At 39.7% G+C, this 18,715-nt stretch overlaps 1 protein-coding gene across 1 annotated transcript in view; it reads right to left on the reverse strand.

The window, feature by feature from the left end:
- LOC134752011 (uncharacterized) overlaps positions 1-18,715 on the reverse strand; it is a 59,585-nt gene that overhangs the window by 12,567 nt on the left and 28,303 nt on the right. The gene's annotated exons all lie outside the window — the stretch shown is intronic.

An 18,715-nucleotide genomic window follows, 5' to 3' on the forward strand; every position in this document is an offset into this window, starting at 1 on the left:
TTACAATAATCAATAAACGTTTTCTATTCTTTTCTATACTATGTCTATGTTAGAGATACTACGCATGTACCTACTGACGCTATTTTCCATAGCGCTGACTTGGCGCTGACTAGACGCCGAAGCTTAAAAGACGCTAGTGTGTTGTGGCCCTAACATCGAAAATTCGTTGTCCGCCTCTCTATCGCTCGAATGTGCAAGAGTGATAGAATAGGGGATATTACTGCAATGTTCTCTGCCACCAGATTGTAGCACTAGCCTTTTTAGTAAACCATACAGTAACTTATACATACTGTACCTTTTAGGTTTTTGACAAGTTTTCAGATATAAAATATGACATTAATACATCCAGGCGGTTTGTTTACAGAGGACCTACCGGGAAACGCGAATCCGAAATTTCGCTATATGCGTCTTTATCGCTCGAATACCTATGCAAGAGTGACAGACCGAAGAAGAGTGAAAAGTGATGTTAGATCTCTGTTAGATAACGAAATTTCGATTATCTTGTTTCGCGATAGACCCTCAGATTGTGGTAGTGGCACCACCTATGCAGAGTTTCGCGTAATATTTCCTATAGAGAAGAAAATAACAATTTTTACTCGTTTGGCTGAATGCGCCAGGAGCGCGATGCCATAAAAAAAAAACAATTTTTAAAAAGAATTAAATGGAAATGCATTCAGGACAAAAACTTAATACATGTTACAAAAAATATTTTGTCGAATTTAACTTAGGTTAGTGTCAAGGTACCTTTTGGATACCTTTGACCAAAGAGTATAATGATTTTTTTTTTTATTGATGCAAAAATATTTTTTTTTTTATTGATGTAAAAAATTAAAAAATTATATATATATGTGCCTTTGTCTTCCGTGATGGATGACACTTAGGTACACGTTTGGGTCTTGGGTCAATAATTGTAGAACCCTGTACCGGTTTTTAAATAGATAGAAACTAAGTTTACCACCATGTAGATAAGCCATTAAGTGCATGCTCTCAATATTTTTCCAATAAAAACACTTCAGTATACAATATTTACTTTATTTCCACTTGACAATACAATAACCATACGTACAGTAAGCTGCAGAAACTGGCCCCCCAGCAAATAAGTTTATATGCTGCCAACTGCTGCTTACTGTACATGGGCTGCCATAAACTTACAAAGTTAACCTCCCATATTAGCACTATATTTTGATTTGTTTTTGTTTTCGTCAGATTTCGATAAAATTTGTTGAAAGTTCGCTACACTTTAAATGAAATGAAATGAAAAATGCTTTATTGCCACAAAAAAGTAGGCCACAGGCTGCAGGCTGTAGGCTGTAGGGCTTTACAGTCGCCATCAGATATATCGGAGCGGCCAAGGTGCTCACAAATATCTGAACACGCCTCTATGAGGGCTAACCACGGATTTGGTATAACTTCATGGGGCTAACGCATATGAATTCGCCGATAGGGGCGCTAGTGTAGATGGTGGTCTTTTCCATACTTCGAAATGTCACTTGTCACTTCAATGACTGACAGCTGTTCTTTAGTCTTTTGGACCACCATCAACAGAGGCGCTAACTGGTGAGCAAAAAAACGATAGCCCTCATTGTTAAGGCCTAGGTGCGTGTTCAGATATTTGTGAGCACCTCGGCCGCTCCGATATATCTGATGGCGACTGTACAATACGAGTAAAAGCTCAATTTCGCCGCTTGTCTTACAAAATCTTCGTCTGAGTTACGAATAGTTAAATATTGATATTTTCGTAAGCGGAAAACTACGTAAGTATTTGTGTCGTTTTCAAGCAAAAGGTACCACTTTGCCGCTTGCCATAAGGACGCTCTGGCAGGTTTTTCGTATAAAGAAACAAGCAATTTTCGTCCTTATGGTAACCGACAATGTGATGGTACCTTTTGATTGAAAACGTCACAATTTTTGGACATTGCGATCTATTTATTTCGTCCAGAACGTCCAGAATGTACAGCTCTTCAATCTAAAGGGCCCTCCACACTCGTGTGCGAATTGCGGCGCGAAGCCGCGAACGTGAGTGTGGAGACTGTGGAGTCTAGTTCGCTAATCAGCGAAATCGCCTCCACACTCGCGTTCGCGGCTTCGCGCTGCGTAGTCTGGACCGAACTTAGGTTATTTTTTTAATGTAACGAAAAAAAAATCGACAACAAATAAAAAATCGTCCCATTAAGCGTTACTAGCTCTTATTTACATATTCATGAGTTTCATGACAGACTATTACGTGCGCTTGGGCCTATACTTTTAAACATCATTAAATCCTTATTAAATCTATCAGAAATGTAACACAAGCCAACGTGATCCTAGTATACACTTCACTTTTGTTAAAATAACTGTTTCCGCTGCTGTCGACTATGACACAAAATATCTAACTCCATGGAAATTATACCTCTGACGTCGGATGATGGACCCTATATCTGTTTAATTTTAGGTAATGTACTTATATGGACTATGTTCTTACGTAAAATGTTTGTAAACATTTTTTGGTAGTTTAACATATTCGTTCGTTCAGAAATGTAACATCTAAATAATAAAAATGCGGTAAGTAGAAACATATTTCACCAATTATTTTTGTTATTTAGCTTTTTAACCAAACGAAGAGAGTTCTTTATGAAACCGTTATTAGGGACCTTGCGAGAGGTATATAGTAAGCTTCAATCTTATCTTCGTTGGAGAGCCACCTGCCCACCTACAGTGTGATGCCGCTTAAAAATGAGCCTCTAAGTAGTCCTTAGGTTTCATCATCGTCAGATGATGATGATGAGCTATCAGCATCTGAAATAGAAGCATAATGCGTAAGGTTCTATCTGTTCGAGCGAAGTGTAGCGTCTCCGACTCAGCGTGGACTAAAATGCTGTCTTAAATCCAGCTGTTCTCTACAGGGGCCCGTTTCTCAAAAGCTTGTAACTTGTAATACAAGCGGATGTCACTTTTTGACAGCATTTGTTCTTGTATTACAAGTTACAAGCTTTTGAGAAACGGGCCCCAGTGCCCTGTTTATCAACAGTTTGTAGCTTGTAATACAAGCGGAACTCACTTTTTAACAGCTTTTGTTAGAAAGGGACTTCCACTTGTATTACAAGCTACAAGCTTTTGATAAACATGGCACAGGTCGCACTCGCATGTCTCAATCACAGACTTGACATATCGTCGCTACTCGCTATACTTACTCAACCTCATATCTGCAACAATCATTTGATGGAAATGTCGCTTTTCTTTCATTCGGAATACGGGTGTTTTTGTCATCAAATGAGTGTTGCAGATACGAGGTTGAGTAAGTATAGCGGCGATATTAAAGTAGAAAGCGACGGAAACCTCTGTCCCTTTCTATTTAGGCCACTATCAAGTGAAAAATTGAAAATTGAATGAATGTTGCCACGCAGCGCAGCTATCACCATATGACGTCATTATGACGTAATAATGCCGTCATTATGACGTCGCTGACGTCACTGCTACCTGGGTTATGGATGGTATAGAAAGGATCGCAATCTCTTATGGCAGAATTGTTGTAAAAGTGACCGCGTTAAGCTTTAAATAATAGTTCCTAATCTCTCCGGTGGCGCTAGTTAGGCTCTGGGACATGAGTATAACATGAACCATATAAGGCAACAAATAACCCGACCAGATTACGTAGGTTGTTTTTGGTAGTATTTCGGTGTATGGTGGCGCCACCTAATTACTGTTTTTTGATGGACACTTTTCATAACATAGAGATTTGGCTCCTTTATACAGTCTCCATGACCTGGGTGTTAGATGGTAGATATCATTTTATATTAGCCTTGGTAGTTTGGTAGTCTAAGTGGGCGTCCAGACAAAACAATAAAATGAGATGATGTTTGATTATTTAGAGCCTCCAGGGCTAAGCCGTACAGATGAAATGGGTATGAGTATGAGTATGAGTATGATGGCAAGAGGCCGGACGGTCTTACACTTGTACCTTGGGCAAAAGGCCGGAGTCTGCTGTGAGCTGTGGGATGCCACATATATGTGTGTACTTTCGCTCCCTCTCATGCCCAGCCGGGCTAGCACATGATTGGCGCGAGAGTATCTCGCCGCGACATAGACTACCCGTGACCCGTCCCTCTTTAATTCATACAGTTAGTAAAAGACGGGTAGTCTATGTCGCGGCGGCAGGTAGCATTTATACGTCATTATGACGACAGCGATGTCATTATGACGTAATAATGCCGTCATTATGACGTCGCTGTTAGTCACACAAGCAGGAAAGCAGATGCAGCGGCTGAGGCTGCTGCTAAGTTAAGCACGGTAAATACGCCAACTTGGGACCAGTGTATGACTTTGTTCCGGTTGCTGTAGAAACGGCTGGGCCGTGGTGCACCAAGGCCAAGAAGCTGATTAGGGAGATTAGGCGTCGGCTAAGGGACAGGGGCTGTGACCCCCGGGCTGGCTCTTATCTGGTCCAACAGATCTTTGGCTATTCAGCGTGGCAATGTAGCTAGCATATTTGGGACGTTTGGGCCAGGTAGGGAACAGTTCGGTGCTTAATTGTTAAAATAGCATTTTCTTTAGTTTCTTGTCCTGTAATTTTGTATTATTTCCATATATTATTTTAATATCCACATTATTATGATAAATTGCTCATTTGCTATCTATATATTTTACTAAATTTTGTTATAAAATTCAACATGTGTCATCATCCCTATTTTAAAAACCCCAAACACAAATAGGTTGCGTTGTTTCATCACAGAGTTCTTTTGGCTACCTCCTGTCTCCATCATCAGATCAGCTCGATGGTAACATAATATTACATTATCCCCTGACTTACATATGTATACAAACTTTCAGCTCAATCGGAAATCGGGAAGTGGGTCAAATTTAACTTGCAAGATTTGACCGGTACAAATATATGATTACGCGCCATGTTGCGGAATTTCACTGAAACTAATTTTTTCATACTATACTGAACTGTCACCCTATACATGAGAATAACAGCGCCCTCTTGACAATGATCATATATTACTGGTCAAGTGGTCAGGCTTTACATACTTACATTGCAAGTTAAATAAAAGCTTGTAAAAAAACCGTACAAGTGCGAGTCGGACTCGCCCACCGAGGGTTCCGTACTTTTTAGTATTTTTTGTTATAGCGGCAACAGAAATACATCATGTGTGAAAATTTCAACTGTTCAGCTATCACGGTTAATGAGATACAGCCTGGTGACAGACAGACGGACAGACGGGCAGAGGAGTCTTAGTAATAGCATGTAATAGGGTCCCGTTTTTACCCTTTACGGAACGCTAAAAAAGGTTTTTACCAGACTCCGGTGGGTGATGCGCTTCTGGTGCAGCCGCCCCTGTTCCTTGCCACGGTTGATCCACGGGCGACCCAGTTCCTGGCAGTCCGGGTGCGGCCGCCCCCGTTCCTTGCCACGGTTGATCCATCGGTGACCCAGTTCCTGGCAGTCCTGGTGCGGCCGCCCCCGTTCCTTGCCACGGTTGGTCCATGGGCGACCCAGTTCCTGGCAGTCCTGGTGCGGCCGCACCCGTTCCTGGCAGTCCTGGTGCGGCCGCCCCCGTTCCTGGCAGTCCTGGTGCGACCGCCCCCGTTCCTGGCACTCCTGGTGCTCCTGAATATCAATATGGTAATATTAATTTAGGGATGCGGCAATGCACTTATGAATGTCAAGAGCGTACTATGGCGGGTCGGCTCAGAGCGTGCGTTAGTTCTTTCAGGAAACATATCATACCTGGCATCATACCAGGATCCCCCGGATGTCTGCCACCACCGCCGCCCCCGCCGTGGTTACCGGACCCAGCAATACCGAGTTGACAAGTGGCGCAACACGAACACACCGTCGCCGTCAGGCAGCCTACACAGCTCCCCAGGCAGCTGCTTGCGAATGATGATTGCTGGCCTGAAAATCGGTCACAAACTTCAAACATTTATTCAGCAAATAGGCCACAGGGGCACTTTTACATGTCAAATTTTGGACTAGCAATATAAATAATCAAAAATTACAAAATACAATTACAAATATGGAATCAGTAAAATATCCGACACTTTATTAGAGATGTATATAGTCTCTAAATGTCGAATTACACAAACAACAGACAAAAACATACTAAAATTCTTTAGAGATGTAAAAGTCTCTTATAACTTATAAGGTACAGCTGAAATCAATATTTTTGCCGTCGGGACGCCTCCAGCTCAAATTGTTACGCATGCTGCTAGTTTTTAGGGTTCCGTACCCAAAGGGTAAAAACGGGACCCTATTACTAAGACTCCGCTGTCCGTCTATCACCAGGCTGTATCTCATGAACCGTGATAGCTAGACAGTTGAAATTTTCACAGATGATGTATTTCTGTTGCCGCTATAACAACAAATACTAAAAACAGAATAATATAAATATTTTTATGGGGCTCCCATACAACAAACGTGATTTTTTTGCTGTTTTTTTTTTCGTAATGGTACGGAACCCTTCGTCCGCGAGTCCGACTCGCACTTGGCCGGTTTTTTTTCTCTTTTATACAGCTTTTGCATAAAATACTATTAGAAATATTTTGATCAATTTTTTACCTATATTTATAATTTTGAATATTTAGTGTATTTTTTGTAATTCTGTAACTCTGTTCTGTAACCGGTCGGCGCATACTCGATACTAATGACAATGTATATACTAGCCCCCTACTAAACTATTTTTTTTCTTTAATTTATATAAAAATTTATAGTATCGTTTCCAGACATATCTGCGTGATAAAAAAATTGTTTACCTTGTGGCGGTTGCGCAACTGGCGGGTAGCTGGGTGGAGGCGGGTAGGTGGGTGGAGCCGGGTAGCTTTGCGGGTAGACTGGCTGGTAGGGGGCCGCAAAGCCAGGTTGGGGGGGATAACCCCCTTGTGGTGGATAACCTTGAGGTGGATAGCCTGGTTGTGGGTAACCTGAAATTAAAGAGATCAACTCTTGCTGGGCAACAAACTTAAGGAAAACGAAGATCTGCACCCGATAGAAGGACTTATGTAGCTTGATGATGAATCATGAGATACAAGAACATTTAACCCAGGTAGCAAAATGACGTAAAATGACGTCATTTTGCTACCTGGGAAGGTGGATTTCAATTCTAACTAATTTTTTTAAAAACTGTAATAGATGTCATATATTAAAGAAAAAGTGACGAAGCCCTCCAGTGGTGAAGGCCGGATTCGAACCGGCGTCTTTAGCTATCGCGGCTAACGCCATGAACCCCTAGGCCACCCCGCCACTAATTTTCTTAAGCTAACTCGCGAAATATCGCATAAATATTTACATAATCTATCTCTGGTACTGGTTTTCGTGGCTAAAAATTCATAAGATCAATGCGGGCAGGACCGTCAACAAGCTTTCTTCGTTTTTAGCTCTTACGGGTGTTCACATACTCGACTTGTGTCTGAGCGATGTACGTAGGTATATACAAATTCGGCCAATAAATTGTGACGGCCTTCGCCATCAAAAGTTTTATATGCCGGTCTTGCCCACATTGACCTGAAAATAGAGCGAATGTAAAACTTATACCCACTCTATTTTCTAAAATATCAAAGCGTTTTTTTCACTAATTTCTTTGGAAACAATTATTGAGTGTTTCGAAATTTTGATAATAGTTTTGTCTGTCTGGTCTGGTAGGGTAGGACAGTAATAACATATACTAATCTATGGGGTAGGGGTCCCAGACTACCACCAAAGAGAATTGAATGGAATAGATTGGAAACGTCAAAGAAAAAAACGTGGCCCTTATTTTGACATCCAAAACAAATATATTATGCGGTCACTGAATTGCCAAACGTCAACTTTTGACAATCAGAGTTACCGTAAAATGTATGAAGCTGTATAGCGCCATCTCGTTTACCTGTCTAATTTGAAGCACGAAATTGACTTATATTTTACGCATCTTACTCAATCAATGTATCTTTGCCACTACCAACCAATCATAAATATCATCAAAATGCAAAGACATTTTGAAAATATGTGTCCAAAGTCCAAAGCAATTAGGCGCTCAAACGCTCGCGATTGTGATCTACCAATATGGACGATGAAAGAGATATACTACCGCTCATAACTATTTAGGCACTCGTAATTTTTTCCATACAATTGTATACAAAATCGACTTTCAGAATTATACCGCTAAGTCGCAGTCGGGTAACAGTTTTTTGTGCAGTTTACTTTTTTAATTTAACAGACATATCAAGATAAAGGATGATAAAGGAGCAAGCGAGACATAGACTGTGAGACCGTAGTGTTGGATGATGCTGGACATTCTGATGTTTTGAAAAGATGTGTCCCGCCGAGTTTGTTGCCGGTCCCATATTGGGATACCCTCCTACAATTTAGGAGGGAATTAAATCTTCTCGGGTCCGTGGTGTAGGGTTGGAGCCGGCATAGTTTTTTTTTATCGCGTATATATATATATCTTGAAAAATAATTATAGTGTATAACTAGCCTTATGAACCGATTTTGCATGTACAACCAGCCTTAAAGTTTGTAGTCTATGGTTGTTCATTATTTTAGTATGTGGGTATTTTTGCATTTTGTAATTTTTCCTCAGTCACCCGTTGACCACGAACGCTGTAAAGAGTTCGAAACGTCGGGATGTATTATAAATTCAATATACGCGATATAATCCGTTTTCATAGTTTTATTTCAGACATATCAAGTTTAAAAATGATGTGCAGAATATTCGTGTACATTTGACAAGCCTATTGACAAGCGTAAAAAATCCATAAAGTTTTCCAGTACAAAATCGTTTTATTTTGTATGAACTAGTACATAGGGTTTTTTAAATCGTTGCATAAAGTAAACTCGAAATTTTAAAGGATGTCTTTGGCAACAATTTGAGGCCTTTGGCATTTGGCAAATATTTACCTAAATAAAAATTCAATCCAACATGTAAGAGAGTCATTGGCCTGCGATTGAATAGTATGATTTTGAACATAATTTTTGTATACACTTGTATGGTGAAAATTGCGGTGCCTCAATACTTTTGAGCGTTATAGTGTACATGGAAATTGCTCCACCGACAAGAGCTGGGCTCTTAAATTAATGATTAATGATGATGAATATGGACGATGGTACCGTACCTCGCGGATCATAGTCTTGAGGAGGAGGATCTTTTGAGACCGGATCTCCCTTCACCGGCACAACCACGGTACTCCAATTCAGACTTGGCTTGTCACTTTCAACATTAAGGGTTATAAGAGAATGGTCCTTTTCAATGTTTCCTTTTGATGTATCAGGAATAATCTTCAGAGATTGGCAAATGTTAATGCAAGTTGGTTGCGTTACAATTATTGATTCTTCTCCATCTTCGATTCTGGGAGCTTCAGGAGAACCTTTTGCTAAGACTGATTGGTCCGTTCTTGCTTTAGAAGGAACATTGCTCATAACATGAAAACTGGTTGGATTTATTTGATTGCTCAATTTCATCCCTTCAAAAGTCTTAAGTAATGTTGTTTCTATGCATTTTAAATTGGTTATAAGCTTTGGTAGTACATTCGTTTGTATAGCGACTATTTTCTCTCTATCGTTAAGAGTTTGATATTGTGGATTTTCTGACTCAATTGTTTTACAAGACTTTATATTGGCCTCGTAAAGGTTTTTTGTTGTTTCATTACGATTTTCTTCAGGACTATCATGTAAGTTATCTTCAATCACACTTTTATGGACCAGTAGCGCATAAAGTTCATCTTCAGTTATAATACTGTGTGCGATTGCTACTGATCCTGATGATTTTGCATCGATATCTACATAATCAGTAATACTTTCAGGTGTTCTAATAACCTCAATATCATCTTCATTTGATGCATATTCTAAATTTGGCATTGATTCTGCTGAAGTTACTAAGTTAATTATTTTTGTTGATAACCCTTCATCATGTTTCCAGTTCTTTTGTGTTTCCTGAAGTTTTTCAAGCTCTTCTGTTTTTATTTCATGTATAATTGGGTTTGCTGCTATTAATATGTCTGAATCAGTGGATTTATTTCTTGTTTGCTCATCTGCAATCACTTTACTGTGCAAAGAATAGTCTTCAATTGTAGATTCAAAGTCCAGAAACTGGTTTACTGGCTGTGTTGTTTGTTCTGTTGAATTAGAATTTAGTTCCATTGCTTGTCCTGCAATATTGTTTGCAATATTATAGTCTGGAAATAACTGGTTATGCTGGACAACTTCTTGTATTTGTTTTGTTTCTTCAACTGTAGCATTGACAGCTGTTCTAATATTAGGTTGTACGGATTTTTCTTCCATCGCTGTTAGATCTAAAGATTGACTATATTTTTGTGATATTTTTACAGTAATTTTTTCATTGTTATCGTTATCTTTAGAAAAACTTTGATGTTGTGTATCTTCGTACAATAATTCTTCGAGGTTTTTATTTGTTATAGGACCTTTAGCTGTGCTTTGTTGATTTAAGAACAATTGTTCACACAATTGTTTATTGCCAGTATTTTCTAGCTTTATAGCAACAGGTTGAACTGGGAGATCCAATGGTTCCCGAGAATCGATACCCGGATTCGGGTTATTAATAGCCATTTGGAGATTCTCATTTGCATCACCATGTGATTTTGGTTCAACTACAATATTAATAATTGTAAATTCACTAACAGACATTTCGGGGTCAGTTGCATTAATCGTTGACGTTTCTTCTGTGTTACTTAATGATGAATAAATAGCCGATTGACTTACTTCTTCGACATCGAATTTTTGACTTGAATCATTGGAAAAGCTGGTCTGTTCTAGTTGGTCCTTTGAATTTTCAAAATTAGTTACATTGTTTTCATTCGCTGTATTTTCTACGTCTACGTTGCTTTGATTTGTTATGTTTTCGACGTCTCTCAGATGTATTACGGTTTCTTCTTTTAAATTTGTTTGATTGGATGCGTCTTCTTCTCCTAAATAAATGTCGTTTGTTTCGTCTTCTATTTCTCCTGCGTTTCTTTTATTTGATGTGTCTTCTACTTCCCTGATATCTCTTTGAACCGTTGTACTTTCTACATTTTCTATTGCACTTTCATTTAAGACAGTTTTTGACCTCTGATCGCTTGATTTTGGCAACGACTTTCCACTTGCATCTTTAACTAATTCCACAATTCCGGCCGAAACTGGTCTGGGATCCTGTGTTTGGCTTACGTCTGTATTATCACTGTCACAACCTGTGTTAAAAAGTGATTGGTCCTTTAGTGTTTGCACTACAATAATGTTAGGTTGTACTGGAGATTTTTGTTCTTGATCTGCAACAATATAAAATAATGGTCAGTATTTGTATTGTCTATGTCTAATTATCATGCTTTTGTACCAAATTTTGGAATATAATGACAGATTGGATGGACAATATTGGGGCTACCGATCTATCATATTTATTAAAACTAATTAGATTATGGTCGTTTCCAATAAAATTAAACTGTTTAACAGCGGCCATGCATGAAATCAAATTTACAGAAACATCTAAACTGAAAAAACTAAATCAAGCATGTATTTTGTTTATTCAATTATTTGGCATTCCTTTCTTTTCATTTGATTTCGAAACGTAATTCTTAAATGCGTTTCTGTTTTGAGTGTGATGGCAAGTATGTTGCCGCTACGGACTAAAGGGTTAAAATTTAACCGTTAAACGAACAAAAACATTTAGTGATGTTACGAAATTCTTATACTAATTATTTAAATAGTAACAAATCCTTTTGATGTTTCATAAGGAATAGCTATGATTGATAAAAGTTAAAGAGGAAAAGGGACCTAGTAGGCAATTATAAAGCAAAAGAATATCTACTAACTACTAAGGCTGATATATATTGGTGTCCGACCGAAATCGGATTATTTGCGTAACATAATTTTTATGGCAAAATCTGCCGAAACTAAAACCGAAACATAAGTCGGAGACTACCGAAATAGTTATTTACAATACAAGTGCGGAAAAGAGGAAATTCGAAACGAGTGGCGATAAATTAAAACACGACCGCAGGGAGTGTTTTAAATCGACACGAGTTGCGAATTACCTATTTGCACGTGTATCGTACGATGTTTTACAGTACATATGGCCCTTTAAACTTTCGACATATGCACGAAAAGTGCTATTTGCCGCACTAGTGCGAGAAAGTAGCACCATATGTACTGTAAATACAGTTTCGGCGTCCAAAACGTTCAAATTCGGAAGTTTTTTGGCTGAAACCGAACCTTCGGCCGAAACATAGTTTTTATACCGAAACCAGCCGAACCGAAACTTCGGTCGGACCCTATCCAGTACCTACTATAATATATCACTCGTCCGGTGACCGCCGGGTGAGCAGGAGTGTTTGTAAGCAATCAGAAAACTCAGCACTGGAACTGTGGCTGTCCATGGGGGTTAGAGGTAACATTTCTATCGGACGCGACTTCAGGGGTTAAAGGGAAAAGTGCAGTTACCATTCCACCCGCTGGCCAGCCTGTAAACATGGCTCAACTGACTGATGTCTGGGCTGAGCTATCTGGCAGACTCTCAATGTTAACATCAAGCGTCTCGCAGCTCAGAAAACTCAGCACTGGAACTGTGCCTGTCTATGGGGGTTAGAGGTAACATTTCTACGGACGCGACTCGGGGTTAAAAAGAAAAGTGCAGTTACCATTCCACCCGCTGGCCAGCCTGTAAACATGGCTCAACTGACTGATGTCTCGCAGCTCAGAAAACTCAGTACTGGAACTGTGCCTGTCCATGGGGTTAGAGGTAACATTTCTATGGACGCGACTTCAAAGGGTTAAAGGGAAAAGTGCAATTACCATTCCACCCGCTGGCCAGCCTGTAAACATGGCTCAACTGACTGATGTCTCGCAGCTCAGAAAACTCAGTACTGGAACTGTGCTTGTCCATGGGGTTAGAGGTAACATTTCTACGGACGCGACTCGGGGTTAAAGGGAAAAGTGCAGTTACCATTCCACCCGCTGGCCAGCCTGTAAACATGGCTCAACTGACTAATGTCTCGCAGCTCAGAAAACTCAGCACTGTAACTATGCCTGTACATGGGGGTTAGAGGTAACATTTCTACGGACGCGACTCCAGGCGTTAAAGGGAAAAGTGCAGTTACCATTCCACCCGCTGGCCAGCCTGTAAAGATGGCTCAACTGACTGATGTCTCGCAGCTCAGAAAACTTAGTACTGGAACTGTGCCTATCCATGGGGGTTAGAGGTAACATTTCTACGGACGCGACTCCAGGGGTTAAAGGGAAAAGTGCAGTTACCATTCCACCCGCTGGCAAGCCTGTAAACATGGCTCAACTGACTGACATCTCGGCTCGAGCTGTCGGGCTGGCTGTCCACGCTAAAGTCATACGTCTCGCAGCTCAGGAAGCTCAGCACTGGAAACACATTGCCGCTGGATGGAGCCTGGAGTTCTTCTGAATCTGACTGATCGGGGGTTGATTTTTGATGCTAGAAATTTTAATAATGTCAATACGGGTAATTGTGGATGCGCCCTGCCAAACGACGCCATATCTATTTGTGGGTGGAGAATTTTCTTATTGTCGTCGTTAACTTTTTATTGTCTTAACTAAAATGAATGAAGTTAAGAGGATCTTGGGAATCTGTTAGGACTATAACTGCCAAATTTTACGATTAATCATAAACATAAAATTGACATGTCCAACTTGTATACACAGTGCTACGGAATAAGACTGAATTATTACCAGAGATATGCGGGGATGCGTAGCGAGGGATATTTTTATTGTGAACCAATAGGAAATTGACGACTAGAGCTGCGCTGAGCGAAGATAGATAAATGAAGTGATTTTATTGGTTCTTAACACATATATCCCAGGTAGCAAAATGACGTAAAATGACGTCAGCGACGTCATAATGACGGCATTATTACGTCATTATGACGTCGCTGACGTCATTTGACGTCATTTTGCTACCTGGGATCTCTCGCTACGCATCCCCGCACATATCTGGTGGAAATACATTTGAATGGCTCACTGATTGACTGATTACACATTGGCACATTGATTAGTGTTTATAGCGAGTTCACACACTTGCTACTTGCGTTTAGTGGCAAATGTACCGAATAGACGAACTCGCAATGAGTAAATAGGCCCCGGTTAAGGCCAGGGAGCGTAGTCAACGTGCAATCGTCAACGCTCCGTAGCAAACGAAACGCAATGGCAACTGTCACTGTCGCACTTGTATGGAAGAGTGATAGAGAGAGACAGTGGCGTAACTAGGGTGGGGGGGCTGAGGGTGCAAGTGCCCCGGGCCCCATCCAAGGGGGGGCGCCAAAATGGGCAAAAGGCAGCAGCAGGAAAACTTTTGTCAGTCGTCAGGGGGCGCAAATTTGGTGACTGCTCCGGGCGCCATATCCTCTATCCATATATATTACGTATCATTTTATGATTAATATGTACCGTATCTGCAGTACAGTTCCATAAGTCTCGTAAAATAGGTATTGAAGTAGAACTGTGTCAGTTTGTAAAATTGAAAAAAAAAATTGTTAATGATATTATTTTCAAAATTGCTTTCTAGGGGCTGGATATGAGGATATCACGTATCATTTGTGGTATATTGTACAAAAAAAATCTGCAATATCGTATCTGGAGGAGCCCAAACTTGGTGCGTTTCGAAAATTCTTTTTGTTTTAATTTAAAAAAAATGGCCGAAATGTAATGATGTGATATATTTTTAGAATCGCCTCAAAAAGCCACTAATATATGATACACACGATAGGTTTTGGATTTTTTTTTCCTTACAAAAAAAATTATGTTTTACCACTCCCCCGGGATTTTTTTTTTTAGGAACTGCAGGTCAAAAGTTTTGTTTTGACCTCTAGTATGCGTGTGCCAAACGGCTAACCTGTACATCGATTTGTGGTTTTTCTGTGTAATGGGGTCGAGCGGCTTCCGCTATATGTCATAATGAATCAATATGTTTATCTTAAATAACAGTGCTTTATTGATAAAAGTGCTTTATCTAGTAGTTAAAGCGACAAGGTTTTATAGCGGCCTAGGAATCAAATTGGTTGACTATAGGTATCTAGAGTCGGACCACGCTAAGTTTTCATGCCAAATGCTACGTTCAAGTATGGAGCTTATAGGAATATGTATGCATTCTTACTGCCAAGTTAGCGTGGTCATAGTCTACCTTTTTTTTTTAAGTTAAAATAACATTTATTGCTCAAAAATGTAAAATTATAAAAACCGGCCAAGTGCGAGTCGGACTCGCGCACGAAGGGTTCCGTACCATTACGAAAAAAAAACAGCAAAAAAATCACGTTTGTTGTACGGGAGCCCCATTTAAATATTTATATTATTCTGTTTTCAGTATTTGTTGTTATAGCGGCAACAGAAATACATCATCTGTGAAAATTTCAACTGTCTAGCTATCACGGTTCATGAGATACAGCCTGGTGACAGACAGACAGACGGACAGACGGACAGCGGAGTCTTAGTAATAGGGTCCCGTTTTTACCCTTTGGGTACGGAACCCTAAAAAAACAGAAATGAGAAACGACAAGAAAACGACGCTAGTACAGGTTAGAGGTAGACGGGTAGGGCTGCATCGTCATTGAAACCGAAGAAATGTTGGATGGATTTGAATCTGTGCTGTGTCCCACGGAGGTGGCTCGGATTATCGAAATCATAATTTAGTAATCATAGTCTACCTGTTACAGTATAAACTAACTGCAGCGTGTTTTGTAGCACAGACTGTGTAAGTGTTATTTTACCTACTTTAGCCCTGCTTTTCAATGAATTACAACATTGACAGTATTTTTAGTCACTCGCGCGACAGAAATACAGAAATACAGTTTGGGAGAGCCTAGGTCTCCATTTCCGTTGCGTGTTGTGACAGTGCAGTGGACATAGTGAGTTCGTGTTGTTCATAGCTACAAGTGTTGGGTGACCCAAACCCGCCATCGCACCCAACAACAACAGCGCATGACCTCCCTCAACCGGTTATATCATCGCGGCAGTACGTGACGCCCGCCCGTCGTGACCGCTACACACTCAGGCACTATTAGTCATGGATGTAAGTTTGTAAGTAATGTTAGTGCTTGAAAATGGAGAGCTAGGTTCTCCGAAAATACGTCAGTGAAACCGCTAAGTTAGTTAAGTTAATATGTCTCACGATAGTTTAAATTCGATTGACAACGAGGTTTCCCCATTTTATAGGACCATAAACGCCATAATTCCGTGTTAATTCTGTTGTGTCCCACCCGTGGACGAGGAGTAAGTTTCTGTTACAAGTTCGCCACGCTGGTTGAATGCGGGTTGGGGCCTTAAAAAACAAATTAAAGACTGCTCTTACTTACTTCCATAAAAAATTAAACGTAACTAAAACTTGAAAACACGTAGAAATATTCTTGTAAACAATTATTCTAGATGAAGTTTGACAGATTTGTCTAAATGTCAAAGCGTGTCATAATGAATGCCAGTGTCTGCATGTAAACCTTTTTTACATTCTTGGTAAAAAGAGGTTTATTATAATTATTTACCGCCTTAAGTAAGGCGCCGTAGCTACCTTTTAGAGTATACAAGACAACAACAGGGAGTATTACTGCCACCAGAGTGCAGCACTAGTGCACATCTTAAACCATAGAGTAACTTATTATACAGTATATATACTATGCCATAAACAGTTTTTTTGAAAAGTTTTCACTGTGATATTGATGCATCAAGGCGGTTTTTAGGGTTCCGTACCTCAAAAGGAAAATACGGAACCCTTATAGGATCACTCGTGCGTCTGTCTGTCCGTCTGTCACAGCCTATTTTCTCCGAAATTACTGGACCAATTAAGTTGAAATTTGGTACATATATGTAAGTTTGTGACCCAAAGACGGGCATGTAACGTACATAAATGAATTTTAAACATGGGGGCCACTTTAGGGGGGTAAATGAGAAAATAAAAATAAAATGTTTTTCAAACTATATCATGTTACATATCAAATGAAAGAGCTTATTGTGAGAATCTCAAATATAATTTTTTTATAATTTTAGGACAAACATTTTAGAAGTTATTCAAAAAAATAGGCAAAAAATGACCATTCCCTTTATCTCCGAAACTACTGAGTCTAAAATTTTGAAAAAAATACATAAATTAGTTCTTTATTTATAGATGACAGGAAAACTTATTAGAAATGTGCAGTCAAGCGTGAGTCGGATTTAATAACTTAGTTATTGATCCGACTCCTACGGGTTTTTTAAAAATATTTCACTCACATTTTACATAAAATAATATTTTGTTAAAAATTGTGTAATGAACGGAACCCTTCGTGCGCGATCATCGCTTTTAGTTCCTCCACCACGCACTTATCACAGCCAATACCCCTAAAACGTGAACGTGATCAAACATTTGGTTTACCTTTTGAGTCACTGTCATAAAATCATTAGGTACCTAACTCTATAAGGAAACCCAAGGCTTAAATTTTTCCACCCACGGATGTTGTCATGTTGCGGATATTCGCATCGGCATCCGCAACCGCGGAACTTCTGCATTATTTTAACATCCGCATCCGCATCCGCATAAAATCGATGAGGAGCGGATTCGTATGTGGAACAGGTAGGTACAGGCCCCGTAGACATCATGCCAATCGCTAACGTAGCGAACGAAACGCAACTGTCACTGTCGCACTAATATGGAAGAGTGACAGAAATACACAAAGCGATTCGATGGCGAAGCGCAAGCGATAGTCACCTTGGCTAGGCCGCCAGGAACGTCTTAGCGGCGGCGTAGTGCTAGGTAATTTCGTCATTAGCCAACAGGAATCTCGTTTCGTTTTTGTGATTCGTCGATCGAGCACTTTAGCCTATGACGGACAGCGACAAGAAGTAAAAAAATTGTTTTATTTGGAGTTTAGTATCAGTAATGCAAATGTAGGGCACCTATATTCTTGTTCAAATACTAAGTTTCGTTTTTTTTTTTAATAAAAATTCTAGTGTAATATTTTTCGTTTTTTATGTGCCTAATCTCGAATTCTCGACATCCGCATCCGCGAATGTGAGCCTTTAAAAAACCGCATCTGCATCCGCGTCCGCGGATGTCAAAAAATCGGGATCCGCAACATCCCTGCCTAGAACACCATCATAGTTGTTTGTTGTAGCTACCGAAAACCACATCTACCCTCCGTCTTCAGTATGAAAAAGAGACCTAAACAACTTGTAATAAGATTGCTTTTATACTGACATTAACGCGTGTAATACGAGCTTTTGAAAGTAACGTGAATTGAGTTAATAATTTAAATTTCCCAGTTCGAAATTGAACCTTATTTAACAAATAAATGCAAGTCGTGAGAGAAGACATCTCTTAGCTATAAAAGCCCTTACATATGTTAATTTTTAATGTCATATAAGAGTAATTTTCGCATAACTTCGTCCTTGTGTCGAACGGAAGATGATAATTCGATAGTTACGTCAGTAAATTTGCAAGGTTAGGGTACGGTTTCTTTAGTGCGACTGATTGAATTATAAAAAAGCTAAAAATAAAGGTACTTACCTAATATATAGTGGGTAGCACTAGATTTCTTCGTCTTGATTAAAATATTGCAACAAACCATCCCCTTCATCCCCATTTCATCACCTCAAATAGTAGGTACTTATATAAGTGCAAATACCTAGAGTGCGATCGCCTCATGCCATATGTCTCATTTGCTTTTGAAGGTTGCAAGGAGCATTTTATTGTGATATATCATTGATATTTAATTCCAACCGAGAAATCTAATAAAATATTTCGATGACTATGTTCGATATACATTGCTGGTTTTCTTAGCGCAATAC

The sequence above is a fragment of the Cydia strobilella genome, chromosome 24 (genome assembly GCF_947568885.1).
Source record: "Cydia strobilella chromosome 24, ilCydStro3.1, whole genome shotgun sequence".
NCBI lineage: Eukaryota > Metazoa > Arthropoda > Insecta > Lepidoptera > Tortricidae > Cydia > Cydia strobilella.